The following is a 12,957-nucleotide window of genomic DNA, read 5'->3' as shown; positions in this document are numbered from 1 at the left end:
AGAATGAAAGATTACATTATTACCGAGGGCCGAAAGTTCCTGAAGACTTCTATATTTTTTATTCTAATGTGTTACAGGGGTAAAATGAAAAGAGAATATTAAGTGTGATTTTTAATTTCAAATATCTCATTCAAAAAAAAAACATTTTGTTTATTCTAAGGGACTTTCAGCCCTCGGTAATAATGTAATCTTTCATTCTGCGTTCAAATTTTTCAAAAATATTTATTAGTTTTCTCAGGATTCGAAAAAAATGAATATGTACGTTTAAAGATTATTGGTCCGAAATTTTGCGCCTACGCTCTTTTAACAACTAAAGATTTATTACAACTAAAACAATAGAAATGTATTTGACAGTTTTGTAGTTATTAATGTATCAAAGTTATTATCCATAATACCCGTGGTGCGTTCGACGTTAATGCCCGACTAAATAATTTTTATAGGCAAAAAATTTGAAGGATTTTTGAGTTAATTAGTAGATATCTAGATATTACTAGTTTCAAATAAGTAGATTTTTCTACAACCACTATTCCAAATGCATTTTTGTGCACAATTTTATGGTAACAAACTTAATATCTTCTCACAGAACAACTGACAGTAGTGTACAGAAAAGTGACGTTTCTGTGCCGGAAAGTTCTTTTCTGCATAGTACCATTACATTCCTCAAAAAAATCATAAATATAATTAAGTAAGTATAACATGTTTTGATGAAATGGTTTTATTTAAGATATTAGATTTGATAGAACTTTACAAAAAAGAACTAGATTTAACTACATCGCATGTCCGAGAAATCTGGAAACGTTTACTTACGCACTGCACTACATAAAATGGAAATAAAACTAAATCATGCGTGAATTAGCTTTCATAAGTTTAAAGACTAAAAACTAAAAACTCATAAATGACATCGGACGGCAGACGGTTTTTGAAATTTGAATTGGATTAGTATGCCTTAAGTGGATGCACTTGTGCATTTAAATTATAAACAAAAGAATCGGCGCATGTCCCTTTTGTCAAAAGATGAAAAGTATCGGATGTCACTAACATTCATCCAGTATAGGCTATTTATAAAAATTTGGGTGGAACCAAACAAAATTAATGTGTTGTTGGTGTTGGGAATATATGGATGAGAAAGTTTTAGTCGATGGTAGATACACTGAAAAATATCCGCAAATATACGATTTATTTAAAGATACGAAGAATATACGACAACTCTCAAAAAGGTACGCAAATCGGATAATTATCCGCCGATTGGCAACACTGCGCCGTAGATGCCACTGTTAGGAGACCGGGCCTCTTTACACGCCTGCTGCGCTGCACGGAGCATTAGCAAGGGAGAATGCTGAGCTTCTCGGCTCCGTTCGTGCATCTCGGGATAACCCAGGGTCCTGCCTACAATAATATGTAATAAAACTGAGACGCGATCATGCGTTCTAATGCTAATGCGTAATGCTCCGTACGTATGGATAAATTAGTGATAATATGGAATTTACACGTTGTATAATAGTGAGAGTAATTGTTGTTTTCGCGATTCATGATAAACAAAACATTATAGAGTGTGTAAAAAATTTATGGGGAGGCTGAGCCTCCCTTGCCTCCTCTGACGAGCCGCCACTGCGGCGTCCGTCTGGATAGAACTCTGTCTTACCGATACCACTGTCAAGATGTCAAGAAGAAAGTAAGTGCCAGAAATAATATCATCCGCAAGCTAACTAATACAAAATGGGGAGCACAACCACACACTCTCCGCACTTCTGCCTTGGCATTATGTTTTTCGGCCGCGGAGTTTGGAGCACCAGTATGGGCAAACTCTGCTCACGCAAAGAACGTCGACGTGGCTCTAAATGAAACGGTCCGTATAATATCGGGTTGCCTGAAATCAACACCTATCGAAGAGGTATACCCCATTGCTGGAATTGCTCCACCACCTATCAGGAGGAAGGTCACGTCAGAGGTAGAACGGAAAAAGCAGGAGACGGACCGAAGACACCCCTTATATGACCACCAAACTCAGCCAAGCAGACTAAGATCTCGGAAAAGCTTCCTGAAAACATCAAGATCCATCCCCGAAGCGCCAGAGACGCGCCGAATACACCTATGGCAAGCGTCAGCTACCGCGACACATTTTCCTCCCTCGGAGGAAATGGCTGCTGGACACAATTTACCGTATCCGACTTGGAAAGCGCTAAACAGACTAAGAACCGGCGTTTCACGTTGTGCTAGTAACCTGAAAAAATGGGGATACCAGGAGGACGATACCTGCGACTGTGGCGCGGTTCAGACCAGCCGGCATCTACTATCATGCACAGAGATGAGAGAGACCTGCACAGAACAAGACTTAATTATAGCAAATGACAGGGCCACCTATGTGGCCAACCATTGGAAATACAGAATTTAAAGTTGTTGGTGTTCCGGACACGGAAAGTAAGTAAGTACCCCAGGGCAGTATATTGGGACCAACTTTATACTTACTCTACACAGCAGATATTCCCACAACAGCAAACAGCACGATTGCTACCTACGCATACGATACTGTTATAATGTCCTCTAGCTCGGTTCCATTTACAGCGTGCCAAAATTTACAACATCATTTAAATGGCTTAGAGAAATGGTTAAAACTATGGCGAGTTAAAGTAAAGAATACCTTTTGACAGCCGACTAAATTGGGGAAAGCACATCTGGAAAAAACGACTATAACTCGGATTAATATACAGGAAAATGTATTGGTTCATGAACAAAAAATCCAAATTAAGTCTCTACAATAAATTATTATTGTATAAATCTATCCTAAAGCCAGTTTGGACGTACGGTATTCAGATATGGGGTACAGCATCTAATTCCCATCTACTGAAACTTCAGCGTTTCCAATCAAAAGTCTTGAGACATATTACAAATGCACCGTGGTATGTGCCTAATAATTATGTTATACATCGAGACCTTCAGATCCAAAAACATTAAAGACACCGTTGTCTCACTCAGAGTAACCTACAAAAATAGACTACTGAAGCATCCAAATACGCTTGCGCAAGACCTACTGAAGCGACCGAGGAGAGGAAGACTAAAACCCCCGTGACCAATTAGACCTTTCTGTACCTGTAATTACTGAAACGTAGATTATATAATTTAATGTGTGTGTATTTTAACTATTGATGTTTTTTTATATGTTCGTAAAATATGTCTTTGTAAATTGTTATTTATATCTCAGATATTTTTATCAGAAATGTATCGCAAAGGATTTTCATCACTGGATGGATTTCCACTATGTTAATGTGATAAACCTATTGGTTATTGTTTGTTTAATTGTAAGGTAGGTGAGTCAATATAGAACGAAAATATGCATTGTTTCGGAAAAATTTAAACAAGCTTATATTTTCCTAAAACTTATTTTATTAGTTTATATACATGTTAAAGTAAAAAGTTCTACTCACAGATTTTGCCGCTAATTTTTTATTAATAATTGTTTAAACAATCAGAAAACCTCACATGTTGGATTTCAATGGCCAATATGTGAGGTTTTCCCAAAAAAAATTCCAACCACGTGGGAAAATTCCTGTGTTGCCCTGGGTAACATCCAGGCATATCTGGAACATAATTTGCATTTTATATAAATATGTAACATAACATAATCTTTTACTTGTAAAGGGTTTTTACCCAACACATTTTGGTGGCTCAGGCATGCTATTTTTTTGGCTTTTAGAACACTGATGATGGATTTCCTAATCCGAAAACGTTTTGTCTTGTCCCTTATTTAGGGTATTTTAAAATACACCTTTTACAACAAATCTAGTATTTTTGTGATTTATGGTATACAGCCAGCTACAGGAAGTTTATTTTCCTCGTGGATTTCGATAATAAAAAAGTTATCAATAGGTTCCAAGTTCTGCAGACATACTGTAAAAGAGCTCAAAAAATATTTTTTTGTTGAACATCTATTATTGTTGAAGCTTATTAGTAAATGTATTTTAAGTGGGTTTTACAGAAAAAAGTTTTGATCACTTTGTATAAACATTTTTTAGCTGGCAATTTTCGGTTTTTGTATTACATTTGTTATGTTTCTTAATTTTCTGAAAAAGAAATTGTTTATTTCATTTCAAAAATAAAACAATTTAGTGCATTTTAAAGATTGCATCCTAAGCTTTAAAAAAAACACCTATAAAATTGTAATATATCTGTTCAAACTTGAGTAATACCGTCCTAAAATGGTAGAAATTCTTTAAAACTACGAAGTTTTAAAAAATTACATTTTTTGAGACGCATCGCGCGTCGTGTCATTTGAATTAAATTTTTCAGATTTTTTTTGAACGAAACATCCTTTAGTAATATGTTTGAAAGGTAAGTTGTGTAAATTTAAGAGTTTTATAGGTAAAATTGTATTAGTTACACATTTTTTAATGATTTTTAAACAAATTCATGTAAGTCTCAATTTCTTCCCGCACCGTACTTATGCCCATATATTTAATTTCTTTTTATTATAACCATAAGATAGCCTAATTGTTCTTCTTTATCCATTAGTTCAATAATTAAGTATATTAAAATAACTCAACCATGCACTTCGCCGAACGCTCGTTTACTACGCGCTAATGTTTGTGAGAAGGGTGACTTTATAGCCCAGTAAATGAACGGGAAATACGACGATACCGTGTAATTTTCAGGGGCAACTCCGAAATGCATGAAAATTTGGATTTAGGTTCTACTCACCCTCCACTTTAAAGTTGAAATTGTGCCGTTGGTTGCTTTTACTTGGGGGGTGACAGTCACCCCTTCTCGGGGGTGAAAAAACATACATTCAAGATAAGACCGGAAATGGATAAATTGACTGATTCTAAGCAACTTTTGTTCTATAGAGTTTTTGTGTAAGTCAATACTTTGCGAGTTATTTGCGATTGAAAATGTTTATTTTTCGACAAAAAAACTACGTTTTCGGACGGTTTTTCGCAAATAACTCAAAAAGTAAATATTTGATAGAAAAAATATCCTTGACAAAAGTGTAGCTTATAAAAAACCGAAAAAAAAAAATGTGTATCAGTAAAGTCTATCAATCGAACAAAAGCAAAGTTGTAGCTCATGAAAAATATGTTCTTATGCGTCTAATTCCAAATCGAATATTTCAAGGTGAAATCACCGAAAAATTAAGCACTTCTCGGGAAAAACCCATTTAAACTTTTTTAAAGTATTTATAAAAAGATTTATTCTAATTGTTCATAAAAGTTTCTAGTATTAAAAATAAGCGAGTTACGCTCAAAATAAAGTTGGGCCCTCTTTTTTTTTGGTAAAAAAATCATGAAAATCTCCCCAAATGAAATTAATCGCTACCGCTGTACAAACAATTTACTTACTTATCTATTTTTTTTATGATCTGTCAGTCTCACCGGTTTAAAGTGCTTATTTTTAAAAGGGTTATAGTTAAAAAAGCTTGAACGGGTCACTAATCACGAGTGTATGCAAATTTTGAACAGCCATATCTTAACCTTCGGAGTACGAAGACTGGGTCAAGCGTGACCCGAAATTCACTTATTAAGGTATTAAAATCTGGACGCCGGAGCGAACTAGTATATGCACATGGGAACCATCTTAAAAAAATTAAATACAACAATTTAGGATTATAATTGTTATGTTTGTTTGTTTTTTGTTGAATTAAAGATACTGTTTAATAATACTGACTATTTAAAACATCCTTATAAATAAAATGGGTCACGCTTGACCCATCATCGTAATCTAAGTAAGTCAAATAATCACCGTACTCCGAATGTTAACCAATTTTTGTCTTGCGAAAAAACAAAATGAAACTAGCATATTTATAATAGCAAAACCTACATTTCTTTACTCTTTATGATTTTTCTTATCACTAATACTTTTTAAGTTTTTTTGAAAAAATGAGATTTTTCAAAACTTTTTAGAAAATTTTTTTTACTATAAAAATTTTTTTTTTAAAATAAGCACTTCAAACCAATCAAACTTACAGATCATATAAACAATATACATACCATTAAAACAAATGGTAAAGTGGTAACGATTAATTTTATTTGGGGTGCTAAATAGAGGGAGGTTTTCACAATTTTTTCTACCAAAAAAAGGGGCCAACTTTTTTTTCAGTGTAACTCGTTTATTTTTGGTGCCAGAAACTTTTGTAAAAAACAAATATAAATCTTTTCTTAGATACTTTAAAAATGTTAATAAGCTTTTCCCGAAAAGTGCTTAATTTTTCGGTGATTTTGCGTTGACGTATTCGATTTGGAATTAGACGAATAAGAACGTATTTTTCATGAGCTACAACTTTGCTTTTTCTCAATTTATATACTTTACTGATACACCATTTTTTATTTTCTTATAAGCTACACTCTTGCTAAGAATATTTTTTTCGATAAAATATTTACTTTTTGAGTTATTTGCGAAAAACGGTCTGAAAACGTAGTTTTTTTGTCGAAAAATCAACATTTTCAATTGCGAATAACTCGAAAAGTATTGACTTACGTAAAAAACTTTATAGAACTAAAGTTGCTTATAGTCGGTCAATTTATCCATTTCCGGGCTTATTTTAAACACGCGTTTTTCACCCCCCGAGAAGGGGTGACTGTGACCCCCCAAGTAAAAGCAACCAACGGGACAAATTCGACTTTGAAGCGGAGGGTAAGTAGAACCTAAATCCAAATTTTCATGCAATTCGGAGTTGCCCCTGAAAATTACACTACAAAACGGTCATTTATTGGGCTATTAGTGTTATAAATAAAAAAAAGCTATATATTTTTTTAAAGCTATATAATTTTAGAAAAATCTTTATATTATAAGGTATTTTTTGTAAGGTTTTCCCAATTTTTATTGGTTGAGTTAGTTTTTCCCTAAGATTTATATTTTCGGAGTTATTTAAAAAAAACAACAAATTTCGCAGTTCATTTGTTCAATAAAAAATGAATCATCCACTTCTGGAGTAGAACTTTTTGATATATTGTTTATTAAACATTTCTTAATCTTATTTCTTACATTTCTTAAGAGTTTTATCTTGTTTGATTTTTCCGAAGTCAAAATCTCTATTGACTCCTCTATAAAACTATGTACTTAGTCATTTTAAACTACTCAATAACCGTTTTTTTAGAGACTCCGCCTATAAAGGAATATATGCACGAGTAGACGGGAAATATACGACGGCATCCAAAGCAACTTTTGGAATCTTGCCATTTTATCATGCAGGTGGCCTACTTTCGGCTCTGGCTTGTATAACTCAACAAACCAAAATGTTAGTTATTAGCAGATTTGATGAGGATGTCTTCTACAAAACAATTCAGGACTACCAAATTGAAAGCATGGCATTAACTCCACCTTTAGTGGTTTTATTGGCCAAATCCTCAAAACTAGACAAATATGATTTATCCTGCTTAAAAATAATTAGAAGTGGAGCTGCACCTCTAAATAAAGACACTGAACTGATCCTCAAGAAAAGGTATGCTTTCAATGCAAATTTAACGATTTATCTTTACGGTAGTGCTTTTTCCGGTATTGACAAGTAGTACAGAGAAATAAGGATTTTCTCAGGACACTCAAATATCTAGGTAGCTGACTACTTTTTTAGTTATTGTGGACATATAGGAAGAAAACCTACCTGTTTCCTGCCTAGAGTTTGCGTCCGCTTTTTAATTTTAACAATTTAGTGCAAAAAACGCGGTTTTTTGATTTTTGCACCCCATTAAAAAGCTAAATAGTTGACTTTTTTAAAAAATTTGATTTTTTAGAACATTTAAAAAGCTTCAAATTACCGATTTTTGAATGTTAAAAGTCAATTTGTTGCTTCGCTAATTGTAAAATAAATAAAAAGCGATATTTGTTAATAACTTTTACTAAATTTAACTTAGAATTTTAGGGTTTCACCCAAAGTTGGGTATTTTTGTACTTAACAATCCCTCAAAATTTGAGACCGATTCGTTAATTAGTTTAAAAGTTATTCAATTTTTTTATTCCAGAGACCTTTATTTTGCAATAACATAAGACAGAAAATAATCAACATATGGCAATTCTGAGTATGCCAAATGAGAGTAGAAGAGTGATAGTATCAAATTGTATTAAAAAAAGATAAAAAAAATTAATTAATATAGTCAAAAATTTTAATGCTAAATATTTGAAATTTTGTAGTTTATAAACATTTAGAATAACTTTAAAAATATTGTCCGTACAAAAAATCTTTTTTTACAACCGTGTTATAAATTCAATTTTTAGCACTCCATACGAGCGTTAAAAATGCTACTTTAAGGCACTAGTGCTTTAAAATTTTTAAAGCACTGCAGTTCGTATTGACTAGAGTTGCACAAGTTTGACTTGAATGTTTGAACTTGACTTGAGTTTGACTTAATTTCAAGTCAAACTCAAGTCAATCCTTCTGACAAATAATTCAAGTCAAGTCAAACTGGCCAATCGTACAAGTTTGAAAATTCAAACTGATTGTCAAACTAGTTTGAGAGAGTTTGAAAAATAATTTATTTAGTAGATATACTTTTTTGTCGAGATAGATATGTTAGTTGCCAATAAAGATAAGAAAATTAAAAATACAATGAGTGCCATATAAAAATAACTTGATATAAGAAGCGATTATAGTTTATCGAATTATCGAAAACTAGTTCTGTAATGTAGCCCTTTATAGGGAGTTTAACAAATATACCTTTTATAAAGGATTTTAGTCGTTTTTTGTAATATATGGTATACAGCCAACTACAGGAAAACTTTTTCCTCGTGGATATGGTATATACTCGACTTGAGCATTTATATAATTGAGGGGTCCTGCAGTAAAAAATGGTAAGGGGCAGTAAAGAAGTTTTGAGTTTTGATGTGTTGAATTTAAAAACAAATATTCTTATATTTTTTATTAAAAAATATAAGAGTATGAGGCATGTTAAAACTAGCTGAATATGTTGTTAATACGTAGGCAAAATATGGAAAACCAACTATTTTTTTATAATGATTAATTAGAAAAGTAGGAAAATATGAACTACAACTTAACATTGTTTACCTAAAATATTTGAAATAGTTTAACGTAAAGTGTTAAGTGGTGTTGACTTAACATAATTTGGTAGGTACTAGGAATTCATTTTAAATTTAGATACCATTTGCAGTAAACAGCTGGAATCTTTCCTTGGAAGCTTCTGTATACAGTCATAAGAGTTTGGAAATCTGCACCCCATTGTTTATGAGATATACTTTTCATTAAGTTAAGGCCGTTTTGAACTGAAAGACGGAGAGAGTGGATGTGGTTTTGCCAAGATAGTCGGCTATCTAGTTTTACTCCCAAGAAGTTAATCGATTCTGAATACTTTATTGGTATATTTTTTAGGCAGAGTTTCGGTGGATTTATGTATTTCTTTGGATGAAAATCATTGCTTTCGTTTTAGTAGGAGAAAATTCTAGGCCAGCAGTATTAGACCAGTTCTCTAATTTGGCTGAACCTTTGGCTGAGTTGTAGGCAACAGCAGCATAATCTAGTTTTGAACGAATTAGGGTTTTGTATACAGTCATAAGAGTTTGGAAATCGGCACCCCATTGTTTATGAGAAATACTTTTCATTAAGTTAAGGCCGTTTTGAACTGACAGACGGAGAGAGTGGATGTGGTCTTGTCAAGATAGTCGGCTATCCAGTTTTACTCCCAAGAAGTTGATCGATTCTGAATACTTTATTGGTAAATTTTTTAGGAAGAGTTTCGGTGGATTTACTTGTTTCTTTGGAGTTTTACTGAAGATCATTGCTTTCGTTTTAGTGGGTGAAAATTCTAGGCCAGTAGTATTCGACCAATTCTCTAGTTTGTAAATGGCTTGCTGTATATGGGTCGTCATTGTTGATATATTTTTACCACGACAGAATATAACAAGATCATCAGCAAATAGACGGGCTTTGACTAATGGGCTAAGTGACTTAGCGATGTCATTGATGGCAATAAGGAAAAGTACAACACTAAGGGTAGACCCTTGAGGAATACCGTTTAATTGAATTTTGGAGTCTGAAAGAAAGTTGTCTATTCGAACTTTGAAGTTTCGCCTATATAAAAAATTATTAATAAATTTGATAATATTTCCTTTAATCGACCAACTTGACAGATTTCTTATGATATCTGATCTCCAAATTGTATCATATGCACGTGTTATATCAAAAAATACAGCCAAACATACTTGACCATATCCAAATGACTCATGAATGACGGATTCAATATCCACTATGTTGTCTAATGTAGACCTGGACTTTCTAAATCCACTTTGTATAGGGCTAAGTAGCTGTCGATCTTCTAGGTACCACGTTAGTCGGTTGCTTACCATTTTTTCAAGTACTTTACACATAGTAGAAGTTAGAGAGATTGGTCGGTAAGACTCTGGGTCCGATTTATTTTTGCCCTGTTTAAAAACTGGTACAATAATGGAATCATACCAATCAATTGGGAAAACATTATTTGTCCAAATGAAATTATAGAGAGCCAAAAGATATTGTTTGCCTTCCGTTGGCATAGCTTTTAAAAATGTCGTAGGTATGTTGTCAGGCCCTGGGCTAGTGTCTTTAACTTTGTTTAACGTTTCTAACAGTTCGTCCATCGTAAATGTAACATTTAGAGGTAAATTATTGTGATCATCAAGATTTATACAGGCATTATTAACTTCATTTTTATGGGCTAGGAAACTCGTAGATAGATTTTCGTCACTGCTATGTTGTTGGTATACGTTTGCTAGTACGGAGGCTATTTCTTGCTTAGTTGAATAAATATGGTTATCATGTTCTAGGTAATGGATGGTGTTAAATGATTTTTTCCCGTACATTCTGCTTATCATTTGCCAAACCTCAGAAGTAGAGGTAGATGAATTTAAAGATGATACATATTTTTTCCAGGCTTCTCTCTTACTCTTCTTTAAGGTGTATCTAAAGTACGCCCTTAATCTTTTGAATTCTAGCTGGTTATTTAAAGTTGGGTGCCTTCTAAATTTATAAAATGCCTTTTTTGACTCTTTAATTGCTGCCTCGCAATAAGAATTCCACTACGGGACTGGAGCACGTTTTTTTGGAAATTTTGAATAACCTACGGACTCGTGAGCTATTGACGTTAAAAACTGTACGAAATGGAGTACTTTGGAGTTGATATCAATATCTGTATCGAAGGGCTGAACCAACTGTGAAATTTTTTGTGAAATTAAAGAGGAATAAAGAGACCAATCTGCATTTTTCAAACACCATTTATTGGACGGAACTGACGAGGAGATATGGTTATTGTTCATAATTAGGATAGGAAAATGATCGCTTCCATGCAAATGAGATGTCACATCCCACGACAGAGTTGGTTGTAAGACAGGGTCACAAAGGGATAAATCTATTGGTGACCCATTTCCGGTGGAAATATTGAACCTTGTGATTCTTCCATCGTTAAGGATATTCATATTAGAATCAGTAACAATTTGTTCGATTTTACGTCCCAAGGAATCTGTTTTTTTGCCTCCCCAAAGTATATTGTGAGCATTAAAATCACCTAATATAATACGCGGTTCTGGAATTTGATTGAAGAGTTCAGTCATTTCATTTATGGATGGGTCTAAGTCCGGAGGAAAACAAATATTACATATATTAACTTTGTGGGGACCTTTTATAGATACTGCTGTTGCCTTCAACTCAGTTCTTAAACGTATTACTTCGGTATTAAATGAGTTATGGACATATATTACTACTCCCCCACTAGCATGGCTAGCAGTTATTCTGTTCTTATAATACGGAGTATAGTTCCTTAAATTATGGCAGTTATCTTCTTTGAAGTGGGTTTCTTGTAGGCATATTACAGATGGTTTAAATTTGGCTATAATTAATTTAAGTTCTTCTAAATGGGTGTAATACCCATTTAGGTTCCATTGCAGTATACAGTTGAATGTTGTATTAAATTTCAGCAGAGGCGTCGCTGCTGTATTCACTGTGATCAGTAGAGAAAGTGGATAATAATAGCTGTTTATTAATTTTAGTTTTTAATCTTGTACAGCGACTTTTCAGATACTTGGGAGTTAATGCTGGATGGATTTTAGTTAAAAAATTGAGTAGTCCTTCGATATCTTCTGTATACGTTTTAGCAATGCTGAGAGGATCAGGTATGCGTTTTCGAAGAAATCAGTTAATTCTTCCTGGGTTAGATATCCGTTATCAGAATTATCTTGGAAAAAAGAACTAGTTCATTTAGTAAGATCTTCTGCTAAATTCTTATTATCTTCAGAAACAGTTTTTGCTTTCTTAGATTTACGGAGAGGTTCTTTAAATGGGTTCTGGTCTACTGATATTGGAGGAGACGTTATTTCTGATACCGTTCGTTTAGACGATTGAGTGTCAGAGGATGTAGGAGGTTGATTTTGGCTGTGAATATTCATTTCAACGTTATCTGGCTGGAGAGGTGTTTGAATGGGATTTGAATCTAATAGAGAAGTATTGGTTGTTTCTGTTGATTGTGGACTGGTAGATTGTGGTGAAGATTGTGAAGGATGGACAGTTGACTGAGCATCTGTTAGATTGGGGTGGCAATTTTGGATATAATTTGGTTGAGAAGTAGGTGATGAGTTTTCGATAGATGTTTGAGTGTTCGTATTTCTTGTGCAGATGACCTTGTTGTTTGCAAATGAAGCATGATTGTTTTTCAAGTGAAAAATAGATTCGATGATTGATTTGTTCATAGTTAATTAATATAGACTCAGGAATATTTTCCAGATTTTTAGGTGCAATGTAAGTATAACGTCGGAAACTCAAGATATGCTTAAATAAAGAGTTAGTTGTTCCTATTCTTAGAAAATCCAATGGAGTTATTTGATGAATTCCAATATTTTGTAGTTCAGTCTCTATAATACTGTGAGGTATTGATGGGGGGATATTAGAAATTATCAGTTTTTCGCTTGGTGTGATTAACTTCCTGGCTTGGATACGTTCCTGATTGATAACTATGGTTCCATTATCTCTTCCTAAAAATTCGGTGACTGTTTCTT

At 33.5% G+C, this 12,957-nt stretch overlaps 1 pseudogene; it reads left to right on the top strand.

Moving 5' to 3' along the window:
- Window positions 1–12,957, top strand: part of LOC126886231 (luciferin 4-monooxygenase-like) — a 65,041-nt pseudogene that overhangs the window by 17,260 nt on the left and 34,824 nt on the right.

Source organism: Diabrotica virgifera, chromosome 6 (assembly GCF_917563875.1).
Source record: "Diabrotica virgifera virgifera chromosome 6, PGI_DIABVI_V3a".
Lineage (NCBI taxonomy): Eukaryota > Metazoa > Arthropoda > Insecta > Coleoptera > Chrysomelidae > Diabrotica > Diabrotica virgifera.
The sequence above is the reverse complement of the archived record's forward strand: the minus strand, read 5'-3'. Positions and strand labels throughout refer to the sequence as shown.